A 15,911-nucleotide genomic window follows, 5' to 3' on the forward strand; every position below is an offset into this window, starting at 1 on the left:
ACAGCCCCTACATGGCCCCCAGTGATTCTGCCACTTTGGGGAATCCTCTACCTTTTAGTGTGGGCTGGACATAGTGACTCACTTATAATGAAAAGAATACAGCAGAAGTGACAGGACACTTCTGAGATTAGGTTCTTAAAAAGACTGTGGCTTCCATCGTGGGTACACAGTCTCGCTTGCTTGCTTGCTCTGAGAAAAGCTAGCTGCTCTGTTGTAAGCTGCCCTGTGAAGAGGTCCATGTGGCAAGGAACTGAGGGAGCCTCTGGCCAACAGCCAAAGAGCAACTAAGCTGCTAATAACCACTTGAGTGAGTCTGGAAGCAGATCCCCTTGTCTAGCCTTCATGGAAAACTGCAGCCCCAGCTGACAGTTTGGCTGCAACTTCATCAGAGACCCTGAGCCAGAGGCACCAAGCTAAGCCATGTTCAGATTCCTGACCCACAGAAACTGTGTTATACAGAAATGTGTAAAGGTGTGTTCTTTAAGCCACTAGGTTTTGGGGTAATTTGTTACACATATAGATAACTATGTGTAACTATGGCTTACCTTTGGTACTCAGAAGGCCAGCAAAGCAGAGCATACTCAGGGTGAAATGAGTGACTCATCTGATCCAGGGGCACATGAAAAGCAGGTACTTTACCTGTACAAGGAAAAAACAAGACAAAGGCAGGTTCGAATCTGTCTGGACCAGGCCCACCTGGGCATCTTAATGAGGACACCCTTCCTCATGTCCGTCTCTTTGACACACTGCTCTGGTCTGACCTGGCTGCCCTTGTCAGCTGGTGCACAGCTGTCATCCTGGGATCGCCATTAAGTATTGCACTGGTCAGCCAAAGGGATGCTGATGCAAGATTTCAGAAATCTGTTGGCTTTTATAAAGGGTATTTATTTGGGGTAGAAGCTTGCAGTTACCAGGCCATAAAGCATAAGTTACTTCCGTCACCAAAGTCTATTGCCTCGTGTTGGGGCAAGATGGCTGCCGACGTCTGCCAGGGTTCAGGCCCACATGCTCCTTCTCCAGCCCGTGTGGCTGGGTGGGCCCTGTGACTGCTGGGATAAGAGAATATGGTGAACGAGATGCGGACCAATTCTGGGCACAGCCCTTAACTGTCCCAGCCGCTTCTGCTTCCTGCCCCTTGGAACATTTGCTCTTGGAGAGAAGCCAGCTGCCATGCTGCGAGAGGCCACCCCGCCCAGCGGAGCCCCAAGAAGGTGCTCTGGTCAACAGCCAGCCGAGCTCCCAGCTGACAGTCGACAGCAGGCGCAGCCAATGAGTGGCCCGTCTCGATGTCCAGCCCGGCGGGGCCACATCTGACCTCAGCCACCTGCGAGGTCCCCGGCAAGACCCAGCCCAGGGAGCCCGGCGAACCGCAGAACCGCGAGTGATAGCATGCAACTGTTGCTTCAGTCCACTAAGTTGGGGTTGGTTTGATGATTCACAGCAGAGGTAGCGCCAACATTCACAATTCCTTAACTTTTCATAGCGCTTTTAACCACTGGACATTATATTACAAGCTATTGCTTTTTTTTTTTTTTTTAAAGATTTATTTTTATTTATTTAATTCCCCTCCCCTCCCCCGGTTGTCTGTTTTCTGTGTCTTTTTGCTGCGTCTTGTTTCTTTGTCCGCTCCTGCCGTCATCAGCGGCGCGGGAAGTGTGGGCGGCGCCATTCCTGGGCAGGCTGTTCCCTCCTTCGCGCTGGGCCGCTGTCCTCATGGGTGCACTCCTTGCGCGTGGGGCTCCCCTACGCGGGGGACACCCCTATGTGGCAGGGCACTCCTTGCGCGCATCAGCACTGCGCATGGGCCAGCTCCACACGGGTCAAGGAGGCCCGGGGCCTGAACCGCGGACCTCCCATGTGGTAGACGGACGCCCTAACCACTGGGCCAAAGTCCGTTTCCCTACAAGCTATTTCTTTATCATCTCGTTTGTTCTCTTGGTTTTGTTTACTGCTGTACTCTTACCATGGAGAGCGGTGCCTGGCATGTAGTAAACTCTCAATAAGTATTTTCTGAGTGGACGAGTAACGTCTAGATGTTTCTAGACGTTGGCCAAGAAAATCATAAAGCAGTGGTCAATGTGAATTTATTAGTTCTCATCTGAGCAGTGGTTCGTTTCTGAGCATAGGCAAGAGTCGTATTTATTCATTCACTAACTATTTATTGAGCTTCTACTACGTGCTAAGCCAAAGATAAATGGATGAACAAAAGACAAAAATGCCTGCCCTCATGCTAGTGGAGGCAGACAGGCAAGAAACCAAATAAAGAATAGATTTTCCAGTATAATAGAAGGGAATAAGTTATAAAGAGGAAAAATAAAGCAGGGAAGAGGGATGGGAATATTGGGGCGAGGTTGACGTGTTAAATAAGGTTCAGGGAAAGGAGTTGCAGGGCGAGGGGGCCCTGGGGATACTCAGGAGCAAACACACCTGGCGGCAGAGCGGCTGTGCCTGGGGGAGCGCCTCGCCTCCTTTCTGCGCTCCCCGCTGGCCTGGAGCACAGTCCCTGGCAGATGCTCAGAAGCAGGAGGGGAGTGAGGAGGGTGTCAAGGTCGGGCAGCAGTTGCCAGTGCTCCTCCTCCACTGCCTTGAGGGGCCCCTGCCCTCCCTTTGTGCAGCTGCAGGCCCCTTCCCTCCGCATCCTGGCTGGCCCTCCCGGCTCACTCTAGCCTGCAGGGCACCCTGCTAAGCCAACACCTTCTTCTCTCTGCCTAAAGATCGGTCTCCCTTCAATCTACTGCTGTCGTGGTGCACTGCTCAGCCCAGTGCTGGTGATAACCTGACACTCAGCTGACCCCAAGAGCCCTGGCCCAATCCGCGTGTGCAGAGTGGACCAAAGCGGGGTACGTGGCCCCGACGGGGTTTAGCTCCTGCTCTCCTTGGAATCTGGAGTCCTGGGCTGCCCCTAAGGAGGCACCACACTCCCCTCACCACCAGCAACCTAATTTTACAGTAATAGACGTTGTTAGGATATACGGTATAAGAAGCAGAAGGAAAAACGAAACTGTCTGTACAATATGTTCCCAATTTCCTAAGAGAATTAAATATGCCTAGAAACAACACCTGAATGTGAACAGTTTTCTCTTTGGTGGTGGTATGGACTTTTTAATAAATATATTTGAGCCTTTCCATTTTCTTACACACTGCTGGAATTAAAAAAAAACATTTTTAACAAAGGCCTTTATGAACTACTATGCTTAGCAGGAAAACAATGAACTATTAGAAATTCTTTAAGGCGATAGTCTAGGTGGGTTCCCTGTTTTTAAAAAAAAGAGTTTGACATTTTAAAATTCAGGTTTTATTATTATGACAAAAGGACCTCTCTGCATTGCTTTCTAAAATTTCAGTTAGGGGGTAACTTCTTTGGGACCCCAGTACCTGCTTAAATCCAGACCTCCTGTAACAAAACTGGTGCTGCTGGAAGCCCCTCACCGCACTTCCCCAGTACCACAAAGACTTGACCTCCAGCCTTTCATATGGGGCAGCTGGGCTCCTCCTAGATTTCAAAGAGGCCCTTTCCCCCACCGCCCGCTCCTGAGCAGCTGGCTGTGTCTAAGATGCAAGGAGGGACCCCAGCTGAGTGAGGAGGGGCGGCTGCACCCAGAGCCCTGAGGGGGGGTCGGCCCTCTGGTCCCTGGACTTACTCCTCCCCAGTTGGCTCCTTCCCCCGGCTGCAGCTGGTGAAACAGGTGAACAGGTCCCCGGGAGCGGCACTCAGTGCTCACTTGCCATGAGACCCCAGGACCGTCTCTGCACCACCTTCAGAAGTCTCAATTTCCTCGCACGTACATGGGGATAATAACCCAGCTCGGGTTCCCCAGTAGGCTAATTGTGTGTCCCCAAGAGGATAAGGTGGACCCCTGTGGCAGGAGGGGGGGCGGCGTCCAGAGGTCAGGGTCGCTGGGAAGTGGCCTGCAGTCTTGTCCCTGCTGAACGCCCTCCGTGTTAGGGCTCTGTCTTTGTGCTTCTGATGACCTCACTTGCACAAAGTATCACCCAACAAAACCCACGCTTTTAAAGAGCACAGCACTTACAGAGGAGGCATAACTAAACTGGGCTGCTGGGTTCCGTGCACACGCCTTGCTCTTTCTTTCAAGCAGACTGAGACAGAAATAAACAAGGTATCCTCTGGCCTGTGGCCTGTGACCTATGGGTACTCAAAACAGTGCCTGACACTTTGAAGGGCTCCGTTTTTTCTTTTCTTTTCTTTACTTTTTTTTTTTAACATGCTTTGGTCCAGACGCTGTGTGTGCGTGTCCACCCCAGGAAGAGGACATCTTCCCCATGGTGAGGCCCATCTCTCCGGGGTTTGGGATAGGAACGCCAGCTAGTGTCCGGTGTTCCGTGGTCTGGTTTCGTCTTCTGAGGGGAGGGGGCTCTAAAGGTAAGAAAAAGCAAGTCCATACGTTCAAGATCCCCTTTGATCTTCCTATTGGCACCCTTCCGTAAGGCCAGGGCTCGACACTTCCTCCAGGGCTGAGCAGGCCGCTGCGTCTCCACGAGGATGGCAGGAGAAGGGCTGCTGGTAATTGGGGCCTGGGGTGTGCAGCACACGAATGCCTCGACAAGCCAGAATCCCACTCTGCAGGGAGAGATGCTCACGCTCTGAGGAGCCCATGGGTCTGTCTCCCCTCACGCTGTCCCTCAGGGCCACATGCTCAGAACTGCCTGCGCTGTTCATCGAGCTGCGTCCCAGGTCCTCTCTGTCTTTCTGAGCATGAATAGTTGAGTTTTTGAGGTTCAATGCTTGTATGCTACACCCTGAGGGCTTCCCAGGTTGCAGTGGCTGGTCAAGAGCCCAACTCTCAAGTTCCCTGGCCAAATACCACAGCAGTCTCACTGGGGATTTGCACCCTACGTCAGGATTTCTAACATTGAGATTCAGAGAAGCCAATGAGGGTTGCCCTCAAAGGCTGGCCCTTGTCACAGTAAACCTACTTTAAAATGAAATAGTTATTTCCCATAATAAGGCAGAGCTTAAAAGAGAGGGGCAGACATATTGTATGATTCCATTTATATGAAATGTCCAGACGGGCAAATCCATAGAAACAGAAAGTGGATTAGCAGTTGCCAGGGAAGGGGGGGTGGTGGAATGAAGAGTGACTGCTGATGAATATAAGGTTTCATTCTGGGGTAGTGAAAATGTTCTGGGATTAGATAGTGGTTATGATCACACAACTCGGTGAATAGTGCTAAAAACCAATGAATTGTACAGTTAAAAGGATGAATTTCATATCAATTTTTTAAAGTTTTAATGAAAAGGGAAGGGAATCCTCCTATTAGAAGGAAAACTCAAGCTACCTTTTGATAAAGTAAACATTAAGTGATGAAACAAAGAGGGGGGACAGCCCCTGCTGAATGTGGGAAGCAGGATGCCTTTTCATGTCAGAGGGACTCAAAACCAGTCCATTGTATTAAAGCACACTTGCCTTAAAGGACTATGCCTGCAGAAAAACCCTACCGTTTTCTCCTTTCGTCAACTCATGTGACACTCTAACCATCCGATCTTTTTTCTCTCTCCCTCATTTCAGGCTTGGTCAAAGTATGTTAAAATCGGCGCTCTAATTACAAGAGACTATCAGCACAAGGAGAACAACTCTATGTACTGTTCTACGTGTGTGGGGAGAGGAGCCTGGGAGCATGCAGAAGAGCTGAAGGAATTGGGATATTTTGTGCGGCAGGGCAGATGATGGAAAATAGCATGGCTCCTACTTCTGGAAACGCGACAGGGACTAGCAGGAAAATGGACACAATCTTGAGCAGTCTTGTGAACCAGTTCCAGTCCTGAGTTAGGCAGACTTAGGGATGAACCAGCAGTTCTGCAAGAAGTCCAAGGGGCCCCTTCACACCCACGAGGATAGTTATTATCAAAACAACAGTGAATAACAATGTTGTAGAGATGTGGAGAAATATGAACCCCCATGCCTTGCTGGTGGAAATGTAAATGGTGCAGCTGCTGGGGAGAATAGTTTGGCAGTTCCTCAAAAAGTTAAGCATAGAATTACAGTATGACCTGGCAATTCCACTCCTAGGGGTGTATCTCGAAGACTTGAAAGCAGGGACTCAAACAGCTATCTGCACACTGATGTTCATAGACGCATTAATCACCATGGCCAAAAGGTGGAAATAACACATGCCACTGACAAATGAATAAAGAAATTGCAGTACATACATACGATGGAATATTGTTCTGCTAAGTGAAATAAGTGAGACACAAAAGGGCAGATATTATATGATTCCACTTTTTTTTTTTTCGATGAAGAATAAGCAAATAGACTCAGAGAGTAGAGTACAGGTTCCCAGGGACTGAAGGAATGGAAAGTTATTGCTTAATGAGTACAGAGTTTCTGTTTTGGTTGATAAGAAAACATTTCAAAACAATTGGCATTGTTTTGATAATGAGGATAGCACAACATTGTAAATGAAATTAATACCACTTAAAAATGGATGGTTAAAATGGCAAATCTGATGTTATGCTACCACAATAAACATTTTTTAAATGTAACTTAAAAGTATTGAGACATAGGAAAATTACTCTGACTTGAATGAAAAATTCACTCTGAAGATTGAAGAGATGCTGTATGTGCCAGGAAAAATTGCTTAGTATCATTGACATCAACATATTCTATTTGAGTTTCTGAGCCTCAAAGAGTTGAAAAAAACAAAACAAAACAAGACATTCTAGTAGAAGGAAAAAATTAAAACCAGCCACTTTTTTAAAAAATCTTTATTGTGAAAAAACTTCAAACTTACAGGACAGTTGCAAAAATAATACAAACCCATACAGAGAACTCCAACTACTACCCACCAGATACCCAGATCCACCAACTTTTAACATTTTGTCACATTTGCCAAATCATTTTATCTATCTATCTATCTATCTATCTATCTATCTATCTATCTATCTATCTATCTATCTATCTATCTATCTATCTATCTATCTATCTATCTATTTTCCTGTCTGTCTGTCTCTTCTGTCCATCCATCCATCTATTTATCTATTTTCAAAACATTTGAGAGTAGGTTTGTGGTCGATTGAATTGTGAGCCCCCCACCTACCCCCCACCCCCAGTTTGGACATGTTCTTGTCTCGGCCCACATTCAGATGGGAGTGAAGCCACTGTAAATAAGATCTCTTCAAGATGTTATTTCGCTTAAGGTGTGGCCCAAATGAATCAGGTTTGGCTTTAATCCAGACTACTGGAATCCTTTATAAACTGAGTAAAAGTCAGACAGAAAAAGAAGCCATGCAGAGCAGCGAGAAGCTGGAAGTCAATGGAACCGAGAAGAGACAGGAGAAGACGCCATCCCACGCATTGCCATGTGACGAAAGAAAACCCAAAGATTGCCGGCCAGCCAGAGGATACTGAGCCCAGGGGGGAGCAAGCCTTCCAGCCTCTGAAATCGTGAGCCTTTAAATTCCCATTGCTCAGCCAGTCCATTGCATGGTATTCGTTTTAGTAGATAGGAAACTAAAACATCATGTATACATCATGCTCCTTGAACACTTAAGGCTCCCATCTACATCTCCAAAGAACAAGGATATTCACATATGTAACCGCCTTAGGAACAGTTATCAAGTCCAAGAAATTTAACAGTCTATTTTCCCTTTTTTTTTTTCAGTTGTCCCAATAATGTCTTTTGGGCCCTTTCTCCTCCACTAGTTCAGGATTATGTGTAGCATTTAATTGTATTGCCTCTTTTTTTCTTCTTTATTTTCTTTTAAATGTTTCATTCAATGTTTTGTCTCTTTAGCCTCTTTTTCTTTAAATTGTGGAAATATATATATATAGCATAAAATTTTCCATATCAACCACTCTCAAGCATACAATTCAGTGAGATTAACCACATTCACCATTCCTCACCAGAACTTTCCCATCACACCAAATAGAAACCTTGCACACATTATGCATTAATTCCCTATTTCCCTACACTTTTAACTCCCACACACCCCTCTGATGACAAACACACATGCACGCACACACACACACACAAAAGGTCACTTTTAAAGGAGGAAAAAATTAGACTGGCCTCCGACTCTCCTTAGAACAATATCCAGTGCCACAGGACAAAAAAAAAAAATGACTTTAAAAGTGTTTGGTGGGGAAACAGACTTGGCCCAGTGGTTAGGGCGTCCGTCTACCACATGGGAGGTCTGCGGTTCAAACCCCGGGCCTCCTTGACCTGTGTGGAAGTGGCCCATGCACAGCACTGATGCGCGCAGAGGGCCGTGCCACGCAGGGGTGTCCCCTGAGTAGGGGAGCCCCACGCGCAATGAGTGCACCCCATAAGGAGAGCCGCCCAGAGCGAAAGAAAGTGCAGCCTGCCTAAGAATGGCACCACCCATATGGAGAGCTGACACAACAAGATGACGCAACAAAAAGAGACACAGATTCCCGTGCCGCTGACAACAGAAGCAGACGAAGAAACAAGACACAGTGAATAGACACAGAGAACAGACAACCCGGGTGGGGGGGAGGGGAGAGAAATAAATAAATAAATCTTTAAAAAAAAAGTGTTTGGTGGGAAAGTGGAGGTGGCTGAAGCCAATGGGCACCTCCCTCCCACATGGAAGGTCCCAGGATTGGTCCCTGGTATCTCTTAAAAAGAAGACAAGCACACAGCAAGTGGACACAGACAGCAACTGCAAAACAACGGGGGGTGGGGAGGGGGTGGAAATAAAGCTTTAAAAATTAATAAATAAAAGTGTTTGATGTCCTTTCTGCCTCCACTGCCACCATGGTACCCATGAAAAAGCTTGTGGTGAAGGGGGGCAAAAAAAGAAGCAAGTTCTGAAGTTCACTCTTGACTGTACCCACCCAGTAGAAGATGGAATCATGGATGCTGCCAATTTTGAGCCGTTTCTACAAGAAAGTATCAAAATTAATGGAAATGCTGGTGATCTTGGTGGAGGGGTCGTAACCATTGAAAGGAGCAAGAGAAAGATTACTGTAACCTCAGAGGTGGCCTTTCTAAAAGGTATTTGAGATATCTCACCAAAAAAATATTTGGAGAAGAATAATCTATGTGATCGGTTGCACATGGTTGCTAACAATAAAGAAAGCTGTGAATTACTTTTACTTCCAGATCAACCAGGATGAAGAAAAGGAGGAAGATGAGGATTAAAACTCACATATCCTGGAATATTTTGTATGAGTCGTTGACTAAAACTTGGGAACCCCCACCCCCGAAAAGAAGTGTTTGATGGCAAGTGGATGTAGCTCAGCCACTGAGCATCTGCTTCCCATGCACCAGGTCCTGGGTTCAATTCCCAGTACCTTCTGAAAAAAAAAATATTTGAGAGAAAAAAGTTAAATTAACATAGAAGCAACAGGCAGACATTTTCAAACATGAAGTAATTCAGAGATTACAGTAACTGTGAGTTCTTCTTTTAAAAGAAGTTTTATGATGAAATCAAAATATAGCCAAAAGAGGATTTGAATAAACAACTCTAGAATGGAGAAGTCATGCAGAGGAATAAATGGTGGGCACTGAATCCATTTAAATAGACAACTAGGACTACAGGAAAAATAATATAAGCAAAAATTGGGAGATGAGCTGAGGGGAGAAGAAAGGCAATGAACAACATGGAGCCTAGAGTGTCTACAACTGGAAGCGGGAGGAGTGCATCCAGTACCCATATGGAATCTAAGCCCTCACTTGACATAGATGTGCAATGGACACAACCAATCCAATGTCCACAGAGAAAATGTGGAATGGGTGTGGGAACAGTAGCCATGGTGGCTGCTGGGTGTGGGGAACGGGAGGAAGAGATGAGATGTGGAGGCGTTTTCGGGACGTGGAGTTGTCCTGGATAGTGCTTCACGGACAATTACGGGACATTATAGATCCCCCCAGGGCCCACTGGATGGAACGTGAGAGAGTCTGGGCTATGATGTGGACCATTGACTATGGGGTGCAGTGATGCTCAGAGATGAACTTACCAGGTGCAATGGATGTGTCACGATGATGGGAGAGAGTGTTGCTGTGGGGGGAGTGGGGGGCGGGGGCGGTGGGGTTGAATGGGACCTCATATTTTTCATAATGTAATTAAAAAAATAAATAAATAATTAAAAAAAAAAAAGAAAGGCAATGAAACAGTATTAATCACTTCATCTCATAACTTGGAATAAACCAACTCTGTCTAAAATTGAAACATGGTTTTAAAAAACTATAATGAATTCAACCTCTAATGGTGTTAATAAACTTTTTTATTTTTGACCTTAGAAGGATATTTTAGGAACTACTCTATTTTTTTTAAGATTTATTTTATTTATTTCTCTCCACCCCTTCGTTGTTTGCACTTGCTGTGTCTGTTTGTTGTGTGCTCATCTTCCTTTTTAGGAGGCATGGGGAAACAAACCTGGAACCTACCATGTGGGAGGGAGGCACCTAATCAATTGAGCCACCTCCACTCCCTGCTTTGTTGGGTCACTCATTATGTTTTCCTCCTTGTGGCTCTTGTTGCATCAGCTCACCACACCAGTCCATCACATCAACTCACTGTCTTGCTTGTCTTCTTTGGTAGGCACCAGGAACTGAACCCGGGACCTCACATGTGGTAGGTGGGAGCTCAATTGCTTGAGCCACATCTGTTTCCTAGGAACTACTATCTCTTGAAGTGAAGAAACATTTATCTTAAGTTTAGAAATTTCTTCAATTTCACTTTCTTCTGTAAAATTCAAATAAAAATAAATAGACTTAAAATTTAAATTAGCATATGTGGTAGGGTGTACTATTTTTCCTAATTCTTCAACCCTCCCTGCATCCATGCCTTCACCTTGTAACATTATATAGTTCTTCTCACTAGAGGTGGAGTATATTTCCCCTTCTCATTGATATTTGGGTTAGCCCTATGTATCAGTCAGAGCAGATCCACTGTGAGTGGCAGAGTTTGGCAAACATCTTTAAGGGCCACATAATAAATATTTTAGGCTTTGGAGACCATACAGTCTCTGTAATATCTATTCAACTCTGCCTAAATGCAGCTATAGTTAATACATAAATGAACAGGTGCAGCTGTGTTCCAATAAAACTTGATTTACAAAAATAGGAAGTAGGCTGTTTTGACCCATGAGCCATAGCCTGCCAACCCCTGAGTTAACAAGCAAGGAATTTATTATAGGAGCTAGACCTTACATTTGGGGAGGTGAAAGTCCAGGAGGGAAGCTGAAAGATCATAGATGGGATCACCAATCAGTCAACTAGAAAGCCATTTTGTAAGTCTATGGATGGTAGTTTAGGCAGAAGCATTGCTAGCAGAGAAGCAAATCCATAACCAGAGTGCCTATTCCAGGAATAGACACTTCCCTTTTTTTGGTGGAAGTAGTCCAATGTAATCAACCTACTACCAGGTAGCTAGCTGACCCCCCCAGTCCAGAAAATGATGCAATATCAGGGTTCAGTGTTGGTCTCTTTGTTGGAAGACTGAGCACCCAGTAGTGACTGTAGCCAAATCAGTCTTGTTTGGTGAAAGTCTATGTAGCTCAGCCCATGCTTAATTTAACCTTTATCCCCATCATTTGTGATAACTGGAATGACTGGAGGAGGCTGATGGATATCCACAGAAGGATTCATTATCTCCATTTGATTGTTAAAACCCTCCTCTACTGAGATCACCCTTTCGTTACCATTCAGTGAAGTCTATCCATACACCTGTTCTCCAAACCTCTTCGTCATGACTTTTCCAACGGTGCTTCTTCCAAGTCACTGACCAAAAAGCCAAACTCTTAGCCACAGCCCATGAACTGATGTAGACCCATACCTCTGGCCAGCTCTTCTTTCAGGCAAAATGAACAAACAGGTGAACTGGTAAAGTTCCACCCAATGGGAGTATTTTCTTTCATTACTGTCCAGCAACTCCATTCACTGTGGGATTTTAATGCTGCAGCTGTCCACTTTTGGATGATATCTACATATTGTGGGTTGTTGGCTTCAGTCAACTAAGGTTTGTCTGCTTCAGTCAACTGGCCACAGGGAAATCCCAATGAACCCACAGGTGCAAGTTGAGAGAGGAAGTCATTGTAGCAGGAGCAGAGGTCTTGGGAATCTAAGCCACTTCCTTTTGTAACTTACTTATGGCTTCATGTCCTACCTCAGCTCAGGCTCTTACGCCCCTCCCATTTGGTGATGGAGTGCTGCTGTGCATGCCAAACTTCACGGCTTGGGGAGTTAGACAACATCCAGTTCATGATTGACATTTAATGTTGCATGGTAACTTGGTAACTTAGTGGTTCATGGTTAAGTTCTCAGTCTCTGTTAAAGCCCAGTAGCAAGCCAAAAGCTATTTCTCAAAAGATGAGCAGTTATTCACATAACAAAACTTTGCTCTAAAATCCTAGGATCTGCTATGATTCACTTACAGGGACCTGCCAAGGATGCATTCAGCATTCCTATCTGCTACTGACTGCTCAAGTGCCACTGAATCTGTTAGGTCACATGACTCAAGTGACAGAGGAGTTTGCATAGCAGGGACCCCCTACAGAGCCTTCTCTTATTCTGGACACCACTCAAAATGAGCAGTTTTTCAGATCACTGGGTAAATGCATTGGAGAACACATCCAAATGAAGTATATGTTGCCTCCAACATCCAAAGAGTTCCTCTAGGCATTGTACATTTTAATGGAGGAGGGAACAGATACAGCAATTTGTCTTCCACCTTGGAAGGGATACCTTGACATGTCCCAGACCCCTGTAATATCCACCAAGCTGTCAGGTCCCTGAATTTTTATGGGGCATTTTTTCTATCCTCTGGCATACTAGTATCTTAACAATGTGTCTTGAGTAGTTGCTGCTTTCTGCTCAACAGACCTAATTAGTGTAATATCATCAATATAATGGACCAGCATGATGTTCTGTGGAATGGAAAGACATAGTCATTTGGGGAAGTCTGGTCAGAAGATTAACAGCATAAAGTCTTGGCAGTGTACCAGCGTCCTCCCTCAAGGGGATGTAACCTGCCCTTCATTCAAGGGACTCTGGGTCTAAGAAGTGGCTCAAGTCTAGGAACTGAATGAGAAAATATCACTCTGTTTTGGTGATTCGAGTTGGATTTCTGTTCACCAGAGCTAGAGATTTCCCACTTATACAGATCAAGTCTGACTTTAGTAGACTGCCCAAATGAATTAGTCAGCCAAAGGGGTGCTGATGCAAAATACCATAAATCTGTTGGATTTTATAAACAGTATTTATTTGGGGTAGAAGCTTACAGTTAGAAGGCCATAAAGCATAAGTTACTTCCCTTACCAAAGTCTATTGCCACATGTTAGTGCAAGATGGCTGCCGATGTCGGCCAAGAGTTCAGGCTTCTTGGGTTCCTCTCTTCCTGGGGCTTCATTTCTCTCTGGGCTCAGCTGCTGAGCTCTCTCCACAAGGTCAGCTGTAGACTCTCAGACAAACAGCTCTGTCTCTCTCCCTGGGGCTTTTGCCATGTCTAAGGAGCTGTCTATATTCCTCTGAATTCTTCTCCTATATGTTCACTTCCTGGGCTCGAGCTCAAAACTCCAACCTCCCTTCTCTGCGGTGTGGTTTCTCTGCCAAATATTCTACTAACATGGCACAAGCGAAGTCTTAATCATTATTTAATCAAGTAAAAGTAAAACCTCTGAATCCAATACACTCTAATACACCCAGAGGAAAAGATCAATTTACAAATATACCCCAATATTTCTTTTTGGAATTCATCAATAATATCAAACTGGTACACCAGCTATTTCAGTTCTAAGGACACTGTGATCAACTGGCCAACACTAAAGATCTCTGCAAACACCTAGTCTCATTACTGGTTAGGCTCCAATGTCCATTATAGTAACCACGTTCACTTTGTTATTGGTGATTAAATGTCACCCATTTAATTTAAGGATCCCAAGTTGACAGAAACAGTTCCCACAGGAATTTCTGGCCTGCAAAGAAGAGCTACCACAGAGCTTTACAAGCATGCTGGAATTCACCTCAAACTTATTCTTCGCAGCCTTGGTGAAAAGCATATCCCATGCATAGGGTCTTACATGAAATTCCCATCTCCCAAGTAATCGAATGGCTTCCTCTACATTATTTCAAAGAAGTTTTGGCATTTCCCCTTCATTTAGTGGGTCCATATTTTAATCAACCAAACAAGCTCTCCCCTGTCCCTCAAGCTAACACTGGTTCCATATTTTTTGCTTAGATTTCATATAGATAAATTCTGCCCAACCCAACCTCTTATTCCTTCATCCTACACTTTTAAGATCCTTTCCCACACTCATCCCCATGTCCATATAAATTGGAAAAATCATGAATTATTTTGATGTGTATTGAACCTTCTCCTGTTGGGTCTTGAGTCAAGGTATAGTCTAGTAACAAGGAGAGGTGGTGAGAGTTAAGGCCTGAGGAGTGCACTGCAGAGAGGACCATTGCAGGGTCTTCAGGCCAGGGGAGATGAAGACCCTCTCCCCAGGCAAGGGTAGAAGGAATCCTTCTATTGTTAAAGAAAGTTCGGAAGAATTTCTGAGTTCAAGGTCCCCAGCTTTGTCAGAATCTGCCCGCACACCCCCACCACAATTTTCTAGGTCCCATTCCTTTCCAGTCAATGCCCTAACTCTTTTTAAGAGAAGAGGCTCTCTTCTCTCAGAGACTGGCAGTTCAATTTGTGTTGTAATTTGGCCAGTTGCAGGATTAGACTTCAGGTTTGGTTTTTAGAAATTTTTGTCCTGTGGCTATAAGAGATACTAATTTCTTTTAGGGAAGTCATAGGAGATTTTAGGTCCCTTATGTGGACCTTGAACTGAGTTATAATTTCCTTTCCCTAAATTCCCCTTAGACCAGTCATTATTCATTCCCTGGGTCTAGGACCTGCCTGCCTTGAATCAAATAGCTGTGAAGAGCAGAATGGAGTCCAGAACAAACTAGGCTTCCCATACAAAGGAGAATAAATGGTGAGTGGTTGCTGGATAGGGTTACCAGTTAGGGTGTTTGGCTGCAAAGAGCAAAATGGCCAACCCAAGTGGCTTATAGAAGAGGCACATCCAGAAGACAACATCCAGAGGCACTAAACACACTGTTCATCTTGCATAACTCTTTTTAAGAGTAAGGAAAACCATTCCCAAAGTAGAGCCCCTTTCCTGGGTGCATAATCACTTGGGGGATAAATTCTCAAACAAAATTGGGTCTCTGCAAGGAAGAAGATAGAAGGATAGTGGATGGATATGAACCAAAAACAGAGTCCGCTACAAAAATGAGTGTGCCGGACTTCTTTGCCCTACATCTGGTGGCCTCCTGAAGGCACTGTGCAGCGACTCCTTTGTGGAGCTGAGACAGTGTCAGGACCAGCATTGCCAGGGTGACATTGAAGAACAAGGAAAATTACTGAAGAAGAGCCGTATATTGTAGGCCGGAAATTTTTCCTTTTACACAACTGAAGAACAAATCTATGAACTCTTCAGCAAAAGTGGTGACATAAAGAAATTATTATGGGCCTAGATAAAATGAAAAAAATAAACAAACAAAACACAGCCTATTTTTGTGGAGCACTATTCAAGAGCAGATGCAGAAAATGCCACACAGTACATAAATGGAACGTGTCTGGATGAAGGAACCATTTGCACAGGCTGGGGCACAGATTTCAAGGAGGACCTGAGTATGGCCAGGGGCGATCTGGGGGCCAGGTATGAGAGGAGTATCAGCAAGACTATGATTCTGGGAGAGGAGGCTATGGAAAACTAGCACAAATCTGGTGAAAGAGTGAGAGCGCCAGCAGTGAAAAATTCACTCCTTGGCCTGCTGAATTGCTGAAGAGCAATACTGAAGATTTGCAAACTAGCCCATTTCTACCAATCTTTGAGCAATGTCTCTACTGAGCTATAAGCTTCTTCATGGTTTTCCTTTATGAAAATTATTAACGACAGAGTCCAAAAGAATGCCTTTAATTTCAGTCTTAA

General features: G+C 44.9%; 1 pseudogene; it reads left to right on the forward strand.

The window, feature by feature from the left end:
* Positions 1 to 1,286: 1,286 nt before the first annotated feature.
* On the forward strand, positions 1,287 to 15,710 carry LOC131278417 (nuclear cap-binding protein subunit 2 pseudogene; annotated as a pseudogene).
* The last annotated feature ends 201 nt before the right edge of the window (positions 15,711 to 15,911 follow it).

Source organism: Dasypus novemcinctus, chromosome 5, assembly GCF_030445035.2.
Source record: "Dasypus novemcinctus isolate mDasNov1 chromosome 5, mDasNov1.1.hap2, whole genome shotgun sequence".
Classification (NCBI taxonomy): Eukaryota; Metazoa; Chordata; class Mammalia; order Cingulata; family Dasypodidae; genus Dasypus; species Dasypus novemcinctus.